This window comes from Cyrtonyx montezumae, unplaced genomic scaffold (genome assembly GCF_038088225.1).
Source record: "Cyrtonyx montezumae isolate F1298 unplaced genomic scaffold, pur_monq_1.0 scaffold_3, whole genome shotgun sequence".
Taxonomy (NCBI): Eukaryota; Metazoa; Chordata; class Aves; order Galliformes; family Odontophoridae; genus Cyrtonyx; species Cyrtonyx montezumae.
The window spans coordinates 57,867,381-57,890,570 of NW_027072034.1; positions in this window are offsets into that span (position 1 = coordinate 57,867,381).

Consider the following 23,190-nt stretch of genomic DNA (forward strand, 5'->3'; position numbering starts at 1 on the left):
TAACTGAGTGTCTAGTTCATAATTCACCTCCAGTTTTACTACCACGTATGTTTGGGATAAGTACTTTCAGATGGACTTCATAAGGGATGATCACAGTTAATCTGTTCCTGTGTTAACTCATTATCCATGCACCATTAGCCGGCTCATGAAACAAGCAGTGGTAGTTCTACATGTGTTTCCATTACATTTAATTTCTTTTGAGGAAAGAGAGTGGGGAGACACCAAAACCACAGACAGTGTATCTCTGTTTTCATAGACTTGGACCAAAAAAATTCAAAACACCTTGAGAATCATAGTTAAAAAGTAGGTGGATAAAATCTGTTTTCCCTCAAAAACCCTCACAAAATTGTTCTCTGTGTGTATTATTTCTATGTCAGAGTATTTGTGATTGATATAGCTGCAGCTGTATCACTCACTATCCTGTTTTAGCTTGAAACTACAGCAGGAATAAAAAAGCCTAGGACAGCTGTTTCTTACATGCCTAAATACATGAGTGTTGTTTTTTCTTTTTTTAACCTCAAATGACAACAATATATTCATAAATTATATTTGAGACCTTATTTCAAAATTAGCACTGGCTTCTTTTTCCTATCCACAGATTTATTTCTATAGATACAGATCTTTTATACCACTGATCTCTGTGACAATTTACCTATGTTCTTTGGGAGAGTTAACTGCAATGAGAGCTGTTACTACAGTCTGACAAAAATGAGCAGATTGTTAAGTATCTCAAAATCCTTAAACAGCACAATAAATAAAGGACAGACAGGGGCAATACTGCCTTTCAAATCTATCCATTTAGGGCAAGGTGCTCCTCACTTAGCATGCTGCTTCAGCCCTAACTGCACTGTGTTTCAAAACAATATTATTTTGTAGGAGCATAAGGCTTTTAAACTAGTTATTATACACTTTGGAGCCTTACCAAAGACACCAACCTCCAGATAAAATTGTAATAAATAGTGGTAGGGAGGAAAGTAGCTACTTCAAATACTAATTAAGTATTTTGATTAGTTCATACTTGCTGCATTTTGGCTGCTGTTTATAATTAATTCTATTATCTGATGTTTGTCAGAGGTGGTGTTTCAACCACTTCTTTGTTTACTTAATTGAGTGGTTTATAATCACCACTTTGGAAAAATGAGTTTTACACTTAGCTTTTATAACTGATTACACTTACTAAGTCTCTTTGCCCTTTCAGTTTCGATACCCTTCAGAACACTGGAAGGATTAACCCCAAGCAACAAACTAGCTTTGAAGTTGCAATGTCAGTGTGCTGAGCTCTGTTTCCAACCTACCTTCCTTTACCATCAGATATCTTTTCATACGATATGCAACCTATTCCCCTCTAGCAGCAATTTGCTATTTGTGTTCATAATAATGAATTCTTGCACTTTTGAAGAGACTCGCAGCCAAGGAGTGTCAATCGCTGAGCCTTGCCATCAAATGACTGCAGAATCAGAGCCACTAATTCTTTTGACTTTCTAAGTTAGCTAATTCCTTTCTCTTATTTAGGCAACACAGTAATTTAGTGAGAAGAGAGGGGAGCAGATATTCAAAATTAATTTACATTGCAAAGTGGTAAGTATTACTGAAATATGTTGATGATACAAACTGAGAGAGTATTTTGTGTAAAATAGGAAAACTGGGAGTACCACAGTCACTAGCATGACCTTGAAAGCCGTACTAGTAGGCATGGGTGGAGATTTAATAGTACGAAGTACAAGATCATGCACTTTGCACTTTTTCTGGTGTCAGGCACAAATGTGACCAACCTGACAAGAAAAGAGAGGGAATTCTTATATCCACCTCAGTCAGAGGATAACAGTAATGTTAGTGCAATATAACCATAAAGAAGTAAATGTGATCCTATATCACATCAGCTAGAACATTTCCTGTAGAGAGAGAAAAATATTATTTATGTTGTACTTGACACTGATTAGACCTTTTTGGTAATACTGTCACAATTTTGGTTCCTCCTACACAAGTAAGATGAATTGAAACTCATATTGTACAGAGCAGGACTGGCAGGCTTATCAGGTGAATGAAGAGCTCAAGGTATTAGGCAAAAATAATGCAAGAATTGGTCTGATTTAACTTAGTAAAAGAAAGACTAAGAAAGGATTCAATTATTTTCTACAAATAAATTGGGTCATTAGAAGGGAAGGGAGGAAGAGTGGTAAACATGGTTTTAAATGAGTGGACAATTCCCTACATGAAAAAATATATATATTTCAGCAAGGTGTGAAAAATTTTAAAGCACAAGGTAGAAGTGGATTTCTAACCATCAAAGGAGTGAGTAATGCTTCAGGATTTGTTGCAGAAATAATATAAATAAATAATAAAAGAGTAATTTTAAAAATCAGAATGTTTTTATAGTAAACTGCCACCACAGAAGGAAGGCCATAGATGAGATCTAATGACCCTACATATTGTTTCTGAACCTCCAGTCCAAAATTAAAAAAGGATAACATTGCTGAAGACTTTTTAAGTTAAAAAGAAATAATAAATCAGTTGCATCAGTAAATAGAAAGCTGAAATATAAATGGTACGCAGGAAAAACTGAAATTAAAAACTAAATGCAGTGACTGAGGAATGCTGCTCGTCTGCTTTATAGTATATAAAAGTAAGTTCACAAATGCCATGTTTACCCTGCCCATCACAACATCATCTCTTGAAAATTAAAATTTATATTTGATTAAGAAAGCTCAGCCAAATAAAACAGCTGGAGTCATTTGTGATTTTTAAAGAGTTAAAATAATTCTGCATAAAAGGAATGGAAGGGGATAAAAATAAAGCAAACTTGATTAATTAAATTAGCATGACTGGTATATTCCTAGGAGCTTATGAGAAAAGATCCTCAAAAAGGTATATTTTGTGCTAGTATGGAGCTACATATCTGGAAAGACAGGTTGCACATCAAGTGGGATACTGTGGAAAACATGCTGTGATTTTACTTTTCCCAGCACCAAAATTGCAGGATTGACACTGCATCTCTCTGATGACTGTAAAACAGCTTCACATAAGCATTTTTAATAACATTCCATGGAGATCAAGGGCTTCAGCTTTGATTCTTTGTTTTGTTTTGTTCCCTTGTTACTTGATTGCAAATGGGAAAGTTGCTTTGTTGTGTCAGGTACTATACAAAAAATATCCATAATGATGAACTTTGCTTTGTGGAATACAGAAAAAAGATAAAGGGCAAAATGGAGAAAGCTATTACAAACCACTCCACGGTAAATCTTGGTGACACTGAAACTTACCTCCATATTTATAGCCATTCCCTATCTTGACATCCAGAAATGACACAACTAGCAAGTGAAACAAGCTTGTTCACAGTAAAGTAATCTTAAATATGAGGCAGGTTTTCAAAACAGCTGTTCTAGGTTTACCAGATTGCATTATGGAAATGTTAGACACCAAAAATTCATGCATTGATGTGTAAATAAGAAGAAAAAAAATATAGGTGGGGGGTGGGGAGTGGTAGGCTGGGAAAGAGAATTCCCTCTGGTATTCTTCCTGCCAGAAAACAAAATCAGACAGCTTCCACCCACTAGTCTCTCCTTATCTCCCCTTCAGTTTCCAATGGCTTGCTCTGCAAAATTTCCCCAATTCCAACAAGCTGTAAAACCTACTGAGTATTTAAAATTACTGTTAGATTAACAAATGTATATACTTTATAAGTACTATCAGGTTGTGTGAACCAAAACTGTTTTAACTGATCTTAAAGCAGGCATTTTAAACCATACCTTTTCTTATTGCTATGCAAAAAAGCTCTGTGTCACCATATGGTCTGAAGCAATATCTAGACTCACCCTTTCCAGCCCAGTGAGATGAAGAGTAATAATGAGAGGAGGAGCAAAGAAAGCTCTAGGCAAAGAGGCTTTCTCCAGAGATGCCAGATTATTTGTTCCCTCTGTAAATCAAAACTCACTCAGGCCTGGTCTTTATGTGCTTTTGGGTTTGCAACACCATGTACCATAATTAGCTAGCCATAGAAGTATGACTTAGACACAAAAATACATTCTTTCTGATGCACTCAGGAATAAGGTTGATATCTACAGGTTAAGCATTCTAATTTTGAGAACTTTGGACATTTTTTTTTACAGCTAAACAAATGAGACAGAATAAAGCCATTAACTTTTCAAAATAGTTAAACTCAGAATCCATATATGAAATACTAAAATTCTGCAGATACTTTTCACATTCATCTGCTCAATTCTTCCAAAGGAACAGAGGAATGTATACCAAGAAAAGTAGACATTTCAGAACCTGGAGGGAAGAAGCAATAGCTCTGGCTCATTTTCAGAAAACTTCAAACATATTCTGCTTGTCATGCACAAGGACTGCATTTACAAAATGCACACAGCAAGCAAACCTTATACATGAAAGACTGGCATAGCTGATTTGGTGTACTAGAAGCTACTTCAGGCAGCAGGTTGATGGCATTTCCTACTCTTATGCGAATTATGTGAATTAAATAACACTAACACTGATCTATTGTCACAAGTTTGCAGTATCAGGTCATGAGAATAACACATGCTTCCACATTTTGTACCAGAAGCATTAACTTCACTGAAATACAAGTATCTCCAGTTGGCAAGCAGACATCAGAATCACTCTTAGAGAGGTGCTGGCAAGTGGCTTCTCTATGTGTAAAATTACACTGGCAAAGTGAACATTGGAGGAGGATGATCAGGTGTCAGATCCTAGATCAGGTTGTTTGTCTACATATAGTCCTTCCACACAATCTCTGCACAAGTAACAGGTTGTGAGGGAGAGACTCTCCCAAGGACAATTCACAACTGAAGTTTCATTTAGGTTCTCTGAGCATCCCTCCGGGCTCCAGTGACCTAAGAGCTAGCTCTTCATGTAAATCCATAGTGTTAGGCACTTAATGTAGGTTGTACCAACCTCCTCCACCTCCTATCTTTGTCAACCCATGCCCCCGCTTTTCCTGCTGTTTCAAGAATGTACTCTGTTTGAAAAGCAATTCCAAAAATTTCAGGTTGATATAAACTTCCATTCCTGACACATATTTCTCCCTCAGGCAAAGCACAAGTCTAGTGAAGTCAAGTTGTTTCTGGAACTATCTATCCAAAAGGGGACAGGAGAGATCTCTGAGTCAAAGCCCATTAACTGAAATCACCTTGAACAAGCAATACAAATTTAGAGACTGCCAGTGCAACCACTGAATTGGTTGAAATATGAAGGGAAAAGAAATCTCAGCAACATACTAGACAGGCATTTGTCTGTGACCTGAAGAAGTAGTAGGCATCTTTTCTGTGTGTGCCAGCAAAAGTATTAATAGACTCCAAGGGACTCTGCAGTGAGATTCATGGAACTGGCTTTGAGAATACCACAACTGAGACAAACAGATTGAAGGGAGACAGCAGGCTAAGTATAAAATTATTGTCTGTGCACCTGTTCAAGAGCCATCTTAATTTCTGAGCCCCAAGTGAAAGAAAAAGTGCCACTGGAATGCACAAGAGTTTGTTCAATTTAATGATTCTGTTGTGGTTCCAAGCTTAATGTAACCAACCATATGCTGCTCCTTTTTAAATATTTAACAATTAGTATGGATAAAAGGGTCTGTGAGACATCACATGGCGTTGAGATCATGATGTCAGGAAGGGTAAGTTCATGCATGTCCTTGTTCCATTCTTTCTCCATTTTGAATGTACCCACTTTTCCTATTGTGTTGGAAAATGAAATCCTGAAAAAGGAGTAATATGTAAAGAAAGCTCTAGGAAAGTAACTTCAGTTTGAAAGGTAGATGCCATTCCAGTAGATGTGCTTGTAGTATAATGGAAGAGCAATTTGCAAGAAATGAATAGTCATGCAAACCTCCAAGAGAGGTCTTATACTGCTCTTTTCAGTGAGGTTCCCTTTTATGGAAAAAGCTAAAGAAACCAGAACACAGTCATTTTTAAGATTAGCATGACATAATACATCCACAACAAAAATACATGGACTCAGTTGAGTTTAGACAGGAAAAAAGGTTCCCAGAAAGTACACCAGGAAATGTAGGAAGGTGTGAAGAGGAAGGGTGAGGTGAGAAAGGAAATGCAAATAAGGCAATTTCACAAGCTTAAGTGGTGCTGATTTAGAATACTACTTTTGTCTCAGAGAAAAGGATAAAATCGCTGGTCCCAATGTAGTCAAGAAAGATGGAAAGTAGGGTGGAACAACCTGGAAAGGATACCTTCTCCAAGAAGAAGGATTAGGAATATATTTGACAAATATCTTCTTGGTTCTACCTTTCTAGCAAGGTTTTCTTAGAAAAGGAGGATTAAATACATTTTATATTACTGTCTGAATGTGTACATGTGCCTGATTGTCTGGCAGCTGCCGCCCCTTCCAAGGAGCATGGAATCTGGTGGACAGTTTCAATGAAACCTAAGCAGGAAAGTAGTGTCAAAGATACTGCATTCCCACAGACTAATCTGTGAGGAGGGTGTGTAAAGTGTCCCAAAAGAAATCAGTCCTTATGCACTGTAGAAGTCCTGTGGGACACAAACCCAGGTCTCCTGGTCTCCACTGGTCACTTGGGTGTGCAGTTGGTTCATCTGGATACCTCACGAGAAGGGAAGGGAAGGGAAGGGAAGGGAAAGGAAGGGAAGGGAAGGGAAGGGAAGGGAAGGGAAGGGAAGGGAAGGGAAGGGAAGGGAAGGGAAGGGAAGGGAAGGGAAGGGAAGGGAAGGGAAGGGAAGGGAAGGGAAGGGAAGGGAAGGGAAGGGAAGGGAAGGGAAGGGAAGGGAAGGGAAGGGAAGGGAAGGGAAGGGAAGGGAAGGGAAGGGAAGGGAAGGGAAGGGAAGGGAAGGGAAGGGAAGGGAAGGGAAGGGAAGGGAAGGGAAGGGAAGGGAAGGGAAGGGAAGGGAAGGGAAGGGAAGGGAAGGGAAGGGAAGGGAAGGGAAGGAAGGGATTACCTCTCACTCCTACCTCTGCGGTTTTACTCAGCTCCTCGGGAAGCGAATCATTTCTCCGCAGCCACTCGCCTGCTACGAGCTTTACCCGCCCCGGTACCATCCCTCCAGCCCCGCTCTGGTCGGCGGGCGGGCAGGCTGCGGGCCGGGCCGTCCACGCGGAAGGAGCGCACCGCCCCCGCCGCCCCCTGCCGCCCGCAGGTGGCGCTGTTGCCATCCGCGCTCGGCCCCACCGAGCCGGCGCCACCGCCGCGCGGGCCGGGCTAGCGCAGCCCCCCGGCGCCGGCCGCAGCCCCTGGGCCCGCCCGCGGCTGCCTCCGCGGGACCGCGCCTCCCCCGCCCTCCCTCCTGCAGCGCACCGCGCCGCCTCCCTCGTTGCCACGCTCAAGCAGACACGCGCGGCGCCGCCGCGACCGTCCGGTCGCCCCCCGCTCCCTCTGAGAAGCGGCCCCGAGCGGAAACCCGCAGCCGGCGGGTGCCCCTGCGCTGCGTGCCCGTGTGTGTGCGCGGCGCGGGAGGTGGGCGAGAGGCTCGGGGAATGGAGGCGCCCGACAGCAGCCTGGGGGCCGTGTGACAGCCCGCCGCGATCTCACACGCACACGGCGGGGAGCCGGAGCCGGAGCAGAGCCGGGCAGCAGCGCCTTGCCCCGTCCCGCAGGGCGCCGGCATGGAGTGAGAGCAGCGTGCCGCCGCCAGGTAAGGTGGAGAGGGGTGCGCGAAGGTGCGGGATAGGGGCTTGCGTTTCTGTGCTTCTACTCCACGGCTCTCTACCGACGCCTTCCTCCCCTCCAAAAAACGCCCTTCTTCGAGCCCCCCCGGCAGCCACCGCAACGGTGCCGGGGGATGCGGGGTGCGTTACTTATGTAACAAGGGTGAGCCGTCTTAGCCTATCTCCGCCAGGCAGAGAGCCGAGGGGGGACGCGGCAGGGGGCGGGTCGGCCCCGGGGGCCCCATTTCCAGCTGCCGTCGCGGGAGCCTTCCGCGTAGGAACCCCGCACTCTCGGGCAGAGCGCTGCCGCCGCGAGCTTGGCCGAGGCTGCGCCAGGGTCCTCGCGCTGCAAGGCTCAGGCAGTACCCACGACAGGGGATGAGCACGGAGTCCGGGGACGTCCCGTCCGGCCCAACCCCTCTATTCTCAACGGCAGCGTCAAAGCCGGGAATGTCTTCAGTGAGGCGGGCAGAGGGGCTGTTTCGACTGCTCCCGTCTCACTCCTCCTCTGGAGGGACAGCGGGGGGTGTTCTGCGCTGGGGGGAGCTGGAGTAGCGCTGGGAGTCGTGGGCAGCGTTGAGGGCAGTCGAGGCTTGTTCGAGGGGTCTGGGGATGCGGAGGAGCATAAACACTTAGGGGACGGTGTGGCCCCAGTGTACTCCGCCTCTGTGCTGGGGAAAAGCAACAGCGGGAGCGACGGGGACAGAGGGCTGCTCACGAAGGGGGTGCCCATCTCTTCATGATGGGAGGGAGAGCGAGCTCGGTATCACCATGGCGACCTGAGGGAGGAAAGAGCTAAATAAATAAATAAATAGGAAGTAACTCCCCCCTTCCCTTCCCTTCCCCCGGCCCCCTCTGCTGTCTTCCCTGCCCTGCCAGGTCCCGTCTCAAAGCGGGGGGTGACAGATATCACAGACAAAACTTTCCTCTGAGATAAAAAGGAGCGACCAAGTGGCCGGTGAACCATGGCGGGGAAGGGGTCTCCCAATATCACATCCTTCGGTTGTGAATAGCCCGGAGCCTCCATACCCAAAGACTCTTCTCATGCGGTATAGGGAGGCACATTTCACGGGAAGAAAAAGCTACTTCAGGACGGGATCCCCACGGCTGTTTATGGCAGCCATACCCTTTTCACCCCATCTCCTCGTCCTCTCTGTGCACCGCCAGCTCCAGAGAGGATCGCGGTGGTGGGGGAGCCGTTTTGGCTCTTGCGAGCCCGTCCCGACGCAGCTTCGGTGGCACGACCTGAAGAATGTTTTCAGCACCATGGTCAGCGGCAGCGGCGCAGTCAGCGACGTAGTCCGGGGCAGTGATTATTTCAGGACCATGGACAGATCCAGCGCGGCGGGAGCGCGGTTCCCAGCCGGGTCCTTAGGGTCGCACCCCGCCCTGGTTGGAATCCGGGGAGCCTCCTGCAGATGTCCCCGAGCCACAAACGGCTGTTTCTGCCAGTCAGAGACGCCCCGAGCACAGCGTCGTTCCCCGCGGGGTGCCATCAGCCATAGCAAGCCTCACGTAATTACTAAACTTTCCTGAGCAAAACGAATGCAGGAGCTGAAAGTCTTAACAGGTGGCATGCTTGAAGCGAACTCACTCGAGGTTGTTTCTTACGTGTATTTTGTAGTGGTTCTCAGTAACTTGCTATGGCTAACCGGTTCCCCAGCAGGACTGTTCACCTACACAACATACATAAAATGAGCCCGGCAGAAATGGCGGAATGTGTTCTCGACTTGCTTTCCTTAAAAAACTTGCTGAGAAATGGCATTTAAAGAAATTGAACTCTCAACAGAGGAGGATATTCCAGGATATTCCACTGCTGAGATGCCCCAATTCACAGGCGGAGTTTATGCTGGTCAGACAGACATGATCAACAAATTAGAAAGTCACTTACTTATTGTGAACTATTCTCTTACACTTGGCAGGCAGTTTAAAGAAATACACCAAGTGGGGGAACAAGGATTTGGGTTTGTAATAATTCACAAAGACACACAACATATTTATTGCACTGACAAATTGCAAACTGATTTTTTTTTTTTTTTTTTTTTTGCTGTGCATATCTAATACTAGCAGTTGCACATGCAATTATCACTTCAGACCACGAAAAATATTCTAGGAAAGCAAACAGCATAATGAATAATATTTCCTGGGGAAGACAGAGATGTATTAACTCACTTCTGTGCTGTTTACTGTGTCAGGATGTACTTTTTTTCATTAAACAAATAAGATGTATTAAATCTTGTGTTGCTCCTGATGGGCTGTAAACTATAGATATATGAAGAATTATTGGGTTTGAAGCTTAATCCCCAGGCTGCGGAGGTTATGCTTTAAATATAATCTGGTTTTCAATTAATATCAACTGCTGGATTCCTTCTTTGCTATAAATTCTCCATTTCAAATAAATCCTGAAACAGTCACATGGGTGAATCCTTCCCATGCATACGAGTTAGTTGGACTATGCACTCATGCAAATTTATCTCTAAGAATCATGAATTTGACTAAAATCTTTCTAACTGTAAATCCACATTTCACCCAAGCTGCACTGCGGGACAAGTTAAGTGAAGTAATGAGTTAAGAGTAGTAATAAGTAATAGAGAACTGGATTTCTTAAAAACAGGCCTAACATTTTTCAGGCCAGTCTCACAGTGAGTATGAAAATAAGGACTGAAGTTTTAGCATGGACTTGGGAACTCATTTCTTTCCCCTGTGAGAATAGAGGAATAAGTAATAGATTACAACTCTTCAGAGCAGTTACTAGATCATTTATTATACTTGAAGCTATTGATTTTGTTACATAAGGCAATATTCCTGCAGTGTCAGAATAATTTTAATAGATAATTACAAAATGATTTTACCTTGTAAGCAACAGAAGAAAAAAAATAATTAAAAAAATAAACAGAAAATACCAGAATCACAACCTCAATCAGTTCAGTAAATGACAGAATTATTTGTAGAACTTTTGCCTGTGATTTTACACTGAATTCAAAATAAGCTTCTCAAGATACAGTTTTGCTGCAGAGGATACTGTTTCTTTCCATACATTTTTGTGTTCATTTTTTTCATCATATATATTCATTTTATTGAAAAATGGTGTTTTGAAAGGAAAGAAAGTTGTCTCAAGCCATGCAGGAGAAATAGTGTTTCATTTAAACTTTCATAAAATATTTCATAGACAAATGGTGTTTTGAAAGGAAAGAAAGTTGTCTCAAGCCATGCAGGAGAAATAGTGTTTCATTTAAACTTTCATAAAATATTTCATAGACATGAAGTCTATGTTCCTCTTCCTTTCACCTATAGTTCTTGGTAGAACTCTGGGCAATACTAATGTAAGTTTACTGGGTTTGTCATTATATCCTTGTGTTATTTTCACATATACAAATAGATTTTTATTCAGGAATGTATTTATATGGGTCTATAAAAGTAAGAAGTAAAAGATTCATATAACTCAAACATATTAAACAATGCCTTAGACAATAGCAATTTAAGCTTTGTAGAGCACACATATGCCAGTGATATATAAATCATTTTATTTTCACTGTTAGTAAAAGCATGAGAGCACTTTTTAGTATTTTCATCATCTGCTTGCTACAGAATGTGGTGTTTTAATTGGGAAATTGAGTGATGGTTTCAGATGATCTGTTTGCTACATTTATGCGGATGCATAGTTTTTAGTGGCGGAGGGTTTTGATGCTAAAAACAATATTTCTAGTATATTGTGCATCAGTATTTTAATATGGATTATGTAGATACAGACTGACACATCTAAAACAATGAAAGCTAAATTTTCTGGCTGATAAATTCAGTGAAAGAGTTCTAATCTCATTCATTCTTGACAGAGATTTCCTGGGAGGGTTGTTTGTTTTTTTAAATGCGCATCAGATACATTAATGGAATTATATTAATATTTGAAATACACTTATATTACATATGTTTCAAACAGTTGAAATAGGAGCTTACTAATTCCACTTTTTCAAATACTGATGCAATTTTTAATCGTATGTAAGGATGCCTTAGAAGCTGGAAGCCTTCTGATGAAGCCTTATGGCAGTACTGTGGAGTGCATGTCAGAAAGATATCTCACTCTAGTTATGTATACAACAGCAGATTGATGGGAGCAGTTCTGTCCATGCAGAGGGCTGGAGGAGGTAAAAACACAGAAGTCATGTGCAGAGACTGGAAATTTTTAGTAATTACTCACAATAGTATGGCTACTGCAAAGGTACTGTGCTTCAGATAAAAAATCATATCCATAAAGAGGCTCAAAGGAGCATCCTTATTTTACTTATCACCATCTGTATCATGCAGGGCCAAGAGAATTTCACAACTAAGTAAATATATCTTGCATACATTTTAAATGCATGATGAAATGGATTTTAGATAGATAGTGACATGCACTCTGTTCTCAAGCTTACACATATAGCCAGCAGAATATCCTGCCTTCAGATACAGGACAAAAAAAAAAGTAAATTTTAAAGTTATTAGATGATGTGCAACTTCTACCAGAAATTTGTGTGAATGGGCTCTCGGAACCACACAATTATCAGTAAAATCAGTGAAGATCTGCATGAATACAATAATTGTAAGCAGTATTTACTGCAGAAACCCCAGTTAATGACAGAGGTTGCAGAAGAATTTCTAAAATAAACAAGAAGAACCTTTTTCTCTGAGTACGTGTCAATAAAGTCATAAATAAAAATAACAATAGCAATAATAATTAAAAAAGAACTAAAAGTTGAAAAAAAAAAAAAAAAAACAGCCATAAAAGCATTGATTCCCTACTTCTATTTGTCAGTTATAGCTTCAGGTCAGCCATTAATGGTACCCGGGTATGCAGTGTAGCATGATATTCCCAGAACAGGAATCATACTATTAGTGTAGCTCTAATTAAAAAAATGATCAGAAATGCTTTTTCTTTTCTTTATTATGACAGTATATGTCAACTTAATATTAGAAAATAAAGGGCTCATTCTATCAGACACCACCATACCTCAAAGTGGATGCAAGTATTCAGCTGAAAGTGTATATTTATAATATAGGAAATTCTTTAGTTTGAATGTTATTTACTACTAAGAAACACTTAATTTCTTGTCTCATTTGGTGGGAAAATATGTATTATATCCAAGGATAGAACTAGCTCTGTAGTCAGAAAGCTTGAACACTTCCACTTCTAACTTGCGATTCACAGGCATAAATTACATTTCCGTACTGATTAGAAAATAAATAAATAAAATTAAAGCATTTGTGTTAATAGCACTTTATAGACTAGTGAAGATAAAGAAGGCTCATTCACACGTTTAAGCCAGGGAGCCTGCTTTTAAACCTTATAGCCTACCCTTTCATGTACATCGTGACTGGTTCATACTACGGGACCTGAGATTCAGACTATGAAATTTATGTGGAGATCTTCATAAATGACTTCAAGCCAGAGGAAGTACCTGATTCACCCTAACACAGAGACTTCAGGCAGCTGCTGCAAATGTAAAAATGATCTTTGCCATTTGGCTGCAAGACAGTGTCCTTATGTGCCCTGTGGCTAAAGACAGTGGCTGAAAACAGTATTGTTGGGGAAGGGAATTTTAGCACAGGCTTGCTACTATGTCTTACCATAGACACAGACATAACCTTGAATTTGATTTCCCTTCATACCCTTTGACCTAACTGCGTTGAGTCTTGAAGTTCAAACGAGCCTTTTGAAGGAGAAGTTCTACGTCTGATTGCTGCTGTCACAGCAGTCACAGCATTGTCAAATAAACAGTAAAGATCATAAGCCTATACAGCTGTGTTGAATTATTCTGTATTCATTTAATTTACATAGACTGTTGGAGCCTGACCCGAGGAAGCCACCAGTCATAGGAGACATTGAGACTCAATGGAGCGGAATGTTGGGTCTTGTTTTCTGATGAAAGTAGAATTCTGGCATTTGTGCTGAATTCCCATAAAGGAAAAAATCAGGACAAGAAAACAATAAAGTACAGATTGAAAGGGTGAAGAGAAGGCTGACAGAAAGAACAAGATGATGAGAGAGAACACACACGAGAGCATAGTTAATAACACTCTAATCAACTGTGTTCTTTTTATCATAAGCATCCCCGTGTTAGGCTCACCAGCTCAGAGTGCTTAGCAGCATTGCAGGAAATCCTCTGCTTTTTGCTTTCCATTTTAAAAAATATCTCATTGTATCTTGTCAGTTCAGACAACTTTGTCAATTAAAGCAAAGGAAAAATGATCATATAATTTATTATTTATCATAATCAAGAGCAGGGGTTCATTAGAACAATGAGCAATTGTCATATTATTTCTCAAAGTATTAATTTGAAGAATGAGAAAATAATGACATTTCCTACCTTCCCACTTTTTCTCCTCCTCTTCTCCTGTTGACACACACAGTCTGCAGTTTCTGTCAGCTTGTCAGATCAATTTCCCATTCTTGAAAAGTAGCATTTATGCTAAGTGATTGTAATAAGAACCTTATTTTTCCAGCTCAATAACTATCTGGACTTGAAGATATAATTCCCCATTGACTTCTATGGGGCTAGACTTCCACAGAAAAAAAGTTTAACAGGCAATATCTGATTTGGAAGTACAGCTTTTCTGAGTTCCCTATAGTTAGTGAAAAGAGCTGGGAAACTCTAAGAGAAACTTCAGTCCAGCAAAGTTCTCTAGAGATCTCTGGAGAGGTTACATTTTGTTACCTCGAGTTTTGTGGACTGCATCTCAAATTGTTAAATCAATGTAGCAATCTCTTTTTGCAGAAGATGTGGACGGTGAAACCAAGTCTTCAGTGCTTCCAGTCAGAATTATCTCACTAAACTTCTTAATTTCATCCTTCATCACTTTTTTCCTGGCTGATTTACAAAATTCTGAAGATTACATAGAAGTCATGGTTGGTGTTAGTGTTTGTTTGTGGGTTTTTTTGTTTTTTTGTTTTTTCCATTGTTTCTGATGCTCTCCAGCTGCAGCATTAAGCAGCTCAGCACTTTCTGATCTCAGATCTTAGATAATCAGAGCTGGAACCAACAGCAGCAACAGAGAAAACATAGTTATGCAAGAGTGGATGGAAATCTTTTTTGGTAATTAAAACCACTGGCTGTTTAAGAACACCAAGGCATCAGTTGCAATGGGCTCTGTATCATGGCCTCTCCATCAGTAGGGAAACAAAAGGTTGAGCTGGAAGGGAAGTAAAGGAAACTGCACCAGCTTTAATGGAAACAGTACAGACAGTGCTGTATTCTCCTTAGCATACTTCTTGTTTTCTCTGGTACAAATGGAGGAAAGTATATTGCTTTGTGTTTCATCCCTTTTAGATGGTAGATAAATAAAATGCCTCATTAAATTCTTTACTGAATGGGAACAAGAGTTTATCTATTCTTCACCCAACATTATTTTTTACAAGGGAGGAGGTGAAAGGAGACTATTCTGCTGCAGCCTTTTAGCATTACCCAGTATGGTGTGCATGTCAAACCAGGGCTGTCTCATAAATGAAGTGTCTTTCCAGTAGTCTTGCAATTCTTGGCTGTTGAGTATTGCTGTGTAATAATTTTAACACTTCAGGTAGTTAATCATGTTAAATAAACTAGATACACATTTATCTCTGCAAAATATCCGGCAGGGGTATGAACAATCTTTACGAAGCTGCTGTATTCCATCTATTAAGCATAATTACATTAAAGCACATAGTGCATTAGAAGTCTTTCAGGATTAAAAATAAAGTAACGCTAATCTACTTTCCAGAAATATACTGGAAAGCTACTATTAAAATCTGAAAGAGAAAGAAGCAAGCAGATCCTTTGTATTAACAAAATATTCCAACAACATTCTAGTGATGGTAACTATAATTATATGTAGTATATTTACAGTATAGTTTTGCAGTATTTGTTAATTTGATAATTATTGACTTTGGCACTTGTGTTACTTGGTGTGTGAGAACACAGATCTCTTGTAACTGTTTTTTAAATGCCTTTTCATTACCATTACTTTTTTTCTTAACGACTAGATTTACATTTTTAAGAGGACCACAAACTTCTACAGCATTCCAGCATGAGTCTGATTTGTCCATCTTTAGTCAATTTGCAAAGGTACATACAAATTTAAAGTGTCCAAAATTTAGACAAAGTAGAAAGGACAAAATATTAAAAGGCAAGGAGTAAAGATATTTAAAAAGTGAAAGAATAACAAAAACAATTAAACTGGATAATAAACCCTTCCACATTCAGAAAATTAATTCCTCAGTTCTATATTGGCTCTCTGAAAATGTATGGTTATTTGCAATATTTGGATGATAGTAATCACTATTTCCCATCTCTATACCACTTGCAACTTGCAAATTTATGGTTTTCATTAAATTCCCCCTCTTACCACATCAAAGAACTCAGAAATACGTTTCACAAGAAACTACAGCATAGTTAATATAGTAACTTAACACTGTCTTTGCCTTGTGTACATTGCAATGTCTTTGCTTTGTGTACATTGAAAAAAATAATTACAAATATATTCTAAACTGCTTCTATTTAGTACCTACTGCATATAAACTACAAACATCTACTACTGTCACTTGGCATTCTCACAGCTGTTCTGGTCATGAAATAATGGATAACAATAGCAGATGTGAGATCTTCAACCAGAATTCAAATACAAATATTGTGGAATGTCAAAGATTTAAAAAATAAAGAAGACAAAAATAACAAGAAGTTCTGGCTTGAACTATTTGCAAAAAAGAGAACTCCTGATTTAGTTGTTTTGTTTTTAATTACTGTTGCATTCAGAAGCCAGAGTCTGAATGTTGAAGTCTGGGGAGTCACACACAACTCACATGTAGAAGAGAGGTAAGTTGCTGTCTGATAGAAAATTCAGTTAGGCCCCTAGAGATGCTGAAGTAAGATGTATGATGTGAGGGGAAATAGTAATAACAAAAGAGATCGGAGGAAGCCTTGCTGAAAATGTATAGAAATGTAAATCCTGTCAAGCTGTTACAGAAATAGAATCACAGGAAATATGTGATCTTGTATATGCATTTGAGTCAAAGAGTATTAAAGTCTTTCCATTAATTTCAATGGGTTCCATATCAGACCTTAAATGTAAATTTATTTTAAGTAGGCTTGCATATAGGAGAGTCTGACATACAGTTTTCTTAGTACAGCTTAGGATGACTTCACTACTTGCAACTGTCAGCAGAAATATTTGTATAATCCAGCCTAAACTTTTCTCTTATTTGTGCTACATAATTCTAAGTGTACAGCCACCAGATAGAATGTGATGAACTTACATATTTTAGAAATGTCTACAAATATTCACATTTTCTTCCCCTTTATTATGAATTTAGGATGAAGTTTCTCACATTTTAGTGCAGTACAAGCACATAGAATGTCTATTAGTACTTCTGCAGTTGGAAATAAAGTAAACAGAGCACATTTCCAACAGAGATCACTGTGCATTGCCCCAGACTATTACCAGAAGTTGGAGCCTGAGTATTTTCATAGAATCGTAGAACCACCGAGGTTGGAAAAGACCTCCAAGATAATGTCCACCTACCACCAATATTTCCCCTCTAAACCATCCCTCTTAGTACAACATCTGTTAAATGTTTCTTGAACTCTTTCAGGGTGGTTACTCTATCACCTCCCTGGACATCCTCTTCCGATACACCACCACTCTTTCAGAAATTAATTTTTTCCTAACTTGAATCTCCCCTGGCACAGCTTGAGGTCATTCCCTCTGGTCCTATCACTAGTTATGCAAGAGAAGAGGCCAGCCTCCACCTCATCAAAATAAAGATCAGACTGGTTTATGTTAGAAGTATGGATTTGGGAGTAAATATGAAAATGTATTTCAAATAAGATTATTTTAAAGTAGATGGCTATTGCTAATTGTGAGAAATGTCAGTCAATGGTGCTAGATGACTGCAGCTGAAATTGTTAGGGGTGTAAAAATATTATATGCTACATTTTTGCAAACAAACAAATTGAAATATGACAATTCTTTTTAAGAATTCAAAACGAAGTCAGATTTTTGCTATTGCTACTTTTTTTAATTTAACTTAATTTAACTTTTCCATAAACAAATAGTGAAGAATTAGATCTATATCAGTTTATGGCAATAAGTTTAAACAACTCAGTTTAAGAAGAAAACAAAAGTTATCTAGATCATCTGTTTAGACAGACCAATATGATGAAGGAGAAGCTGTATTCATCCTGGAAGAAGTATCATGGCTCATAATCTGGTTTAGATTCTGTGTAAAAAGGAGCCTTCTACTAGCAAGTACTAGAAGGCCTAATGAAAAATCATTTTCCTGAAAAGTTAGCCCATTAAAATCCCAAGTCAAGTTGTATCTATCAAGTGTGCCATCAGGAGTGTTCTGTATTGTTCAAGACAAGAAAAGCTGAAGTGCTGGGCTGTGCAATTGGGAAAAGTGAGAGCAAACACTGGCAACTGAACTGACAATAGATATTTGTTCTATTCTTTAAAACAAGGCCACAAGTACTCATAAGTAGAACGGGTATAAAAATTAGGCTTCACTTTTTACACATTACACAGAGGAAGAAATGTAACTTTTTACACTTATCAGATTTCTGAATTCAGGTTAGCCTTTAATTTCAGTGAAATCTAAAGCTGAGTGAAGGTGAAACCAGAACATATGTTTTACATTTCAACATAGTCACAGTCTAAGGACTGGATTTTGTGATTGCTCTCCTATTCACTTGAATTTCATTGGTGAGGATATGCTATCAGGAAAAAAGAACTCAACTCCAAACCTTGCTCACTGATTATAACTGTAACCATCAAAGCCATACTCAATAACCTAGAATTAGCACTTCTACTTAATCCTACACACCAACGTGGGAGGCAAAGAGGAGAACAGTGTAGTTCTGATGCAGTTAGATAAACATGTATTAAGGATTAGTACAGAGGTCAAAATTAGATCTATTTGAACTTAAAAGAAGCTTTTAAAAAGATTTACCTCAAATAAAAATGCTTATACATGTAAGTGGAAAATAAAATGCTTTGCTTTTTCATTGCCTGTGAATATTTCCTCTGTGCCAATAATCAAGGGCCTAATCTTGAGTGTTCTACTAACTTTAAAGAATTTGATCTACATTAACAAGTTCTCATTGAGTTTACAAATAGTTATTACTCTAACTTAACTCTTACTACATATCTCTAATACACTCAGAAAAAAACCTACTAACATTACTGCATAGAAGAATTATGAAATAATTTTGCAGAATTATAGAAAAATAGGTGTAGAAGGGACCTCTAGTCAAACCTCACCAGTGACAATCAGTGAGGAATAATTACTTCCTTCATCCTTCTTGCAGATTTATTTCTAGAGCATCTCAGTATATATTCATTGTCCACTGATGAAGAGATACACAGCTGACTTGTAATCACCATCTGTAGAACAGAGAGATCCTATCCTGAAAGAGCTGCTACTTAATGAGTTGGGCTTCAGCATGTACTGATGAATGCCTTGCTCTGCCCCAGGTGCGGGACTTTGCATTTGTACTTCTGGAATTTCATGGCACTTCTGATAGCCTGATTCTCACTGAGATTCCTCTGAATGACATGCCTACTCTCCTCATGCATCAAGTGCTCCTTCCACTATTGGTGTCATCCAGAGACTGGCTGAGTCACCCTCAGTCCCGTCATACAGGTCCTTGATGAAAATACTAGACATCATTGGCTGCAGCAGATATCAATCCCTTACGCTAATAATCATTAAACCTGCAACTGCAAACACTTCAAGCTCTAAGGTCCAGCCAGTTCTCCACCTCTCCTTACAGTCTACCCATCCAATCCACTTGTCCTCTGTTTGGCCAGCACAGGAAACCCACAGGAATCACTGACAAACCCAGTCATATTATTTTATGTAGCTGCCAGATTGGCAAGCATGATTTTTCAAGGATTAAATCCAGGCTGACTGTACCTACTGTACCTAATCATCGTCTTGTCTTTCTGAGTGTCTGGAAAGTTATTTTCTTGAGAATTTAATCCAACATTCACAAGTACTGAAAACAAACATCAATTAGTAGCTTCCTAAATCCATCTTCTTGTTTATTAAAAAAAAAAAAAAAAAGCCCATCATTTGCCTGTTTACACTCACTTGGGATCTCCTACCTATTTGGATTCTTAATATTCTCATGTTCATCGTTCTCATTTTTAAATTTCAAAATTCCTGTCACTTTGAGTATTCTGATTTCTTGCTGTTAATTCTGTTAATTTCTTGACTGTTTCTCAGTGTATAACTTGATTTACTGTGTGAATAGTCCATCATTGGATGATTACTTAGCAATCTTCTTCAAATTTGTATCATTTTTCTAGGAGGCTTATATTTCATTTGCAAAGCATTATCCAACAGAAAGTAGGTGTATAATGTCCCAGTACAAAAGTGGTTTGGTAATTTTCCCTTAAAAATATTACATTTCTTGCCTCATCAAATATTCTAATCTATATTCTTTCTGCATGGATGTGTACTAGAATAAGAGGCTACAAACTTTGGGGAACCTATGAATGCATTTTCAGCAGAACAAAGACTAATGTTTACATTTTTTAATAATTTGCTTGAAAAATGTTTGCTGTGTGAGTCGTTCTGCAAGAGGGAAGTCCGTAAGGTTGCCTGTACCTTTTGTATTTACATATACAGAACCTCAGTTTAGGTTTAGTTATTTCTGAGTTGTCTTCTGATATTTTTAATTGAGTACTCTTGATAGTCACACATACAATGTAGCTGCTGCTTTTGAAGTGAATTGGAGTTTTCCTGCACATTTCAGCAGGGAGTAAATTCAGACCTTTAATGAAATTTTGTCAGTTACATCACATCAATCTTCATGGAAGAACCTTAGCATAGTGATATTTTCCTCATGAACATATCCTTGTGGAACAGTAATTGAAAAAGTGAATTAACTGCATTACCTACCACATAATCAGATTTTTTTTTTGTAAGATGGATTTCTGATTGTCTTCCATCACTACAGTAGTGGCTTAAATGAAACTATTACCATTTCAATCTGCTAATAAGAGCACAGCAAGAGAATTACAAGCAATTCTGAGACAAATATACCCTTACTCTGCTTTGCTTTTGATCAAACTGTTTTCTCCACTTTTTTCTTAGCTCTATTAATACATGTGTCTCTAGACACCCTAAGCTATCAGAGCTATTTTGGGCACTGAAATAAACTAAATACTCATAATTTACTCCCCCTCAAGTTGCTGATCTATTGCTTGCCTTCTTTTTCTCTTACTCCTTCTGCTCCTTATATCTGTAGGAAAAATAATTTTTTTCTTCATTCAGTTTGCCAAAGCTGCCGAACAAAGCCTTTTATCCCCACTGGTCTTTTGAAAACATGCCATAGCTTCCTTCCACCTAAGGGAAGAGTTCCCATATCCTTCTTAATGTTTATTAATGAGAAATTTCAGAAATATGAAGGTATGTTAAAAAGTGCAACTATTCTTCAGTTATAAAGAACAGAGAAGTTCTAATTTTTGCAGATTATAAGGAAATCAACTTCATTTTCTAGTAAATGTCTTTACGTACACTGCAGTGATTTTCATTTTACCACTGGAATGATAAATTCTTTCTCCTAATAAAATGACATACTTTGTCTCCAAGAACATGCAGGAGTGAAGTGCTAAGAAACACTTAAGAGCACTAACCATGAGCAGATGAAGTACTCAGTTTTCTAAACAAAAAGCAATCATAGCCCTTGTTAACCTGTACACCTTCTACAGGCAGCAGAACAGGATCAAAGCACACAGACCTCAAAAAAACAAATAGATGGATGGATGGATGGATGGATGGATGGATGGATGGATGGATGGATGGATGGATGGATGGATGGATAGATAGATAGATAGATAGATAGATAGATAGATAGATAGATAGATAGATAGATAGATAGATAGATAGATACCTTTTTAGAAAAAGCCACAAAGGAGACTTTCAGCTTAGGAAACAAAGCAGTAGCATCTGCACAGTGACTGAAAGGGCAGTGTTGCAGATCTCTGTTTCTTCTCTCACATACTCACCTAGGACTCTGAGTTTACACATGCTCAGTTTAAAGTTAAATAATAGTTTCTCCTAATTACTACCACTTTGAACTTTTAAGTAGGACCACAACTGAGGCTCTCATGCCTCTAGCAATTCCCAAAGAAAAAATAACATTTCAAGCTTAGTAACGCGCTCTCATAGATGGAATGCAGCAACTTAGAGCTCCCCAGTAATGGCAGTTCAGTAAAAGGAAAGTATTATGAAAATGGATACAGGGCAGATTAACTCCTGATTTATGTGGCATAAAATCTCACTAGCTTTATGTAGAATGAATCATATATTGAAGAACAGAAAAAGAATTTTGCTGAATGCAGTGATTTCATACCACATAGAAATTGTATCCCTACAGAACCAGTTTCTCTACATCAGTCAGCAAAAGTATGGGTAGTTGATCCAAGGATGATATGTGTTTTGTCTGTCTCTGCCTGGTTCTTTGTTGACATAGAGGATATATCTGTTCTTTATGGTGCTGGCTGGCTCTTAGCACCTTCAGTCAAGTGCCTAGTGTTCAGTCTAGAACACCAGATTACAAAATCTTGTAATTCAAAGTGTGATCTCCGTATACTGATCATACAGTTATGCCCACTTGTGGATTATTAGATGCCATCATCAGTGGATGCAAAAATGGTCAACTATTTATGTCAAAACAAGGCCACAGTAATCTAGTATTAAATACACAATTATGTATGTTTTTTTATTAGGGCATTGAATTAATCCAGTGGGTTCCAGTAGCTTATTGTATACACAGAGATATGGGCATTTTGTCCAGTACAATTGTCTCTGAATCTGAATAGTTCCTGTTAAAAACTTCATAACTTTTTAACAAAATTCAGTGTTTCATTCCACTGTCACTTTCCTCATCAAGTAATTTGTGTTCTTACTTTCTGCTGCAGTATTATATAACTAGTCATGTGCAAAAGCTGGATGCAAACACGGTTTAAGAGCCAAGCTCAACACAACACAGTCACATTCAGATATCTGTTCAGAGAAAGGTACATATTCTCAACTGACAAGTTCTCTTTAAAAAGTTACAGTAATCAAGTGACGAAAGCATGATTTTTGCCTGCCTGAAATTCTGTAGAGTCACATACATATATCTGATATCTATTTCACAGGACTGTGAATAGCATCCAGAAGCACTAGCTCAAGTTTCTAAAACACCATATTGTCATTAACATCACATTACGTAAATCCTCCTTCTCCTAATTCCCTTAGGCTCAACATTTGTTTGCAGTGGAGAATCAGTGGCAGATGAGGTGAGTGTCTCATCCCAGGTCTTGTACAGGATTTCCATGGGCTGTATTTCCCTCTCAATAAATGCTGAGAGGGGAAAGACATTTAGCAGTGAACATGTCACTTGGTGGAACTTCTTAAGACTCATGAAAGAAAACTGCAAAAATAGGCCATCAAATGAATTAATGTTCTTAAAAATTTCAGCACAGCAAACCTCTCCAAATAAAGTAGACACTCACAGTAGATCTTACAGTAGTATCAAATAGCAGAAAAGGACAGAGAGAAAG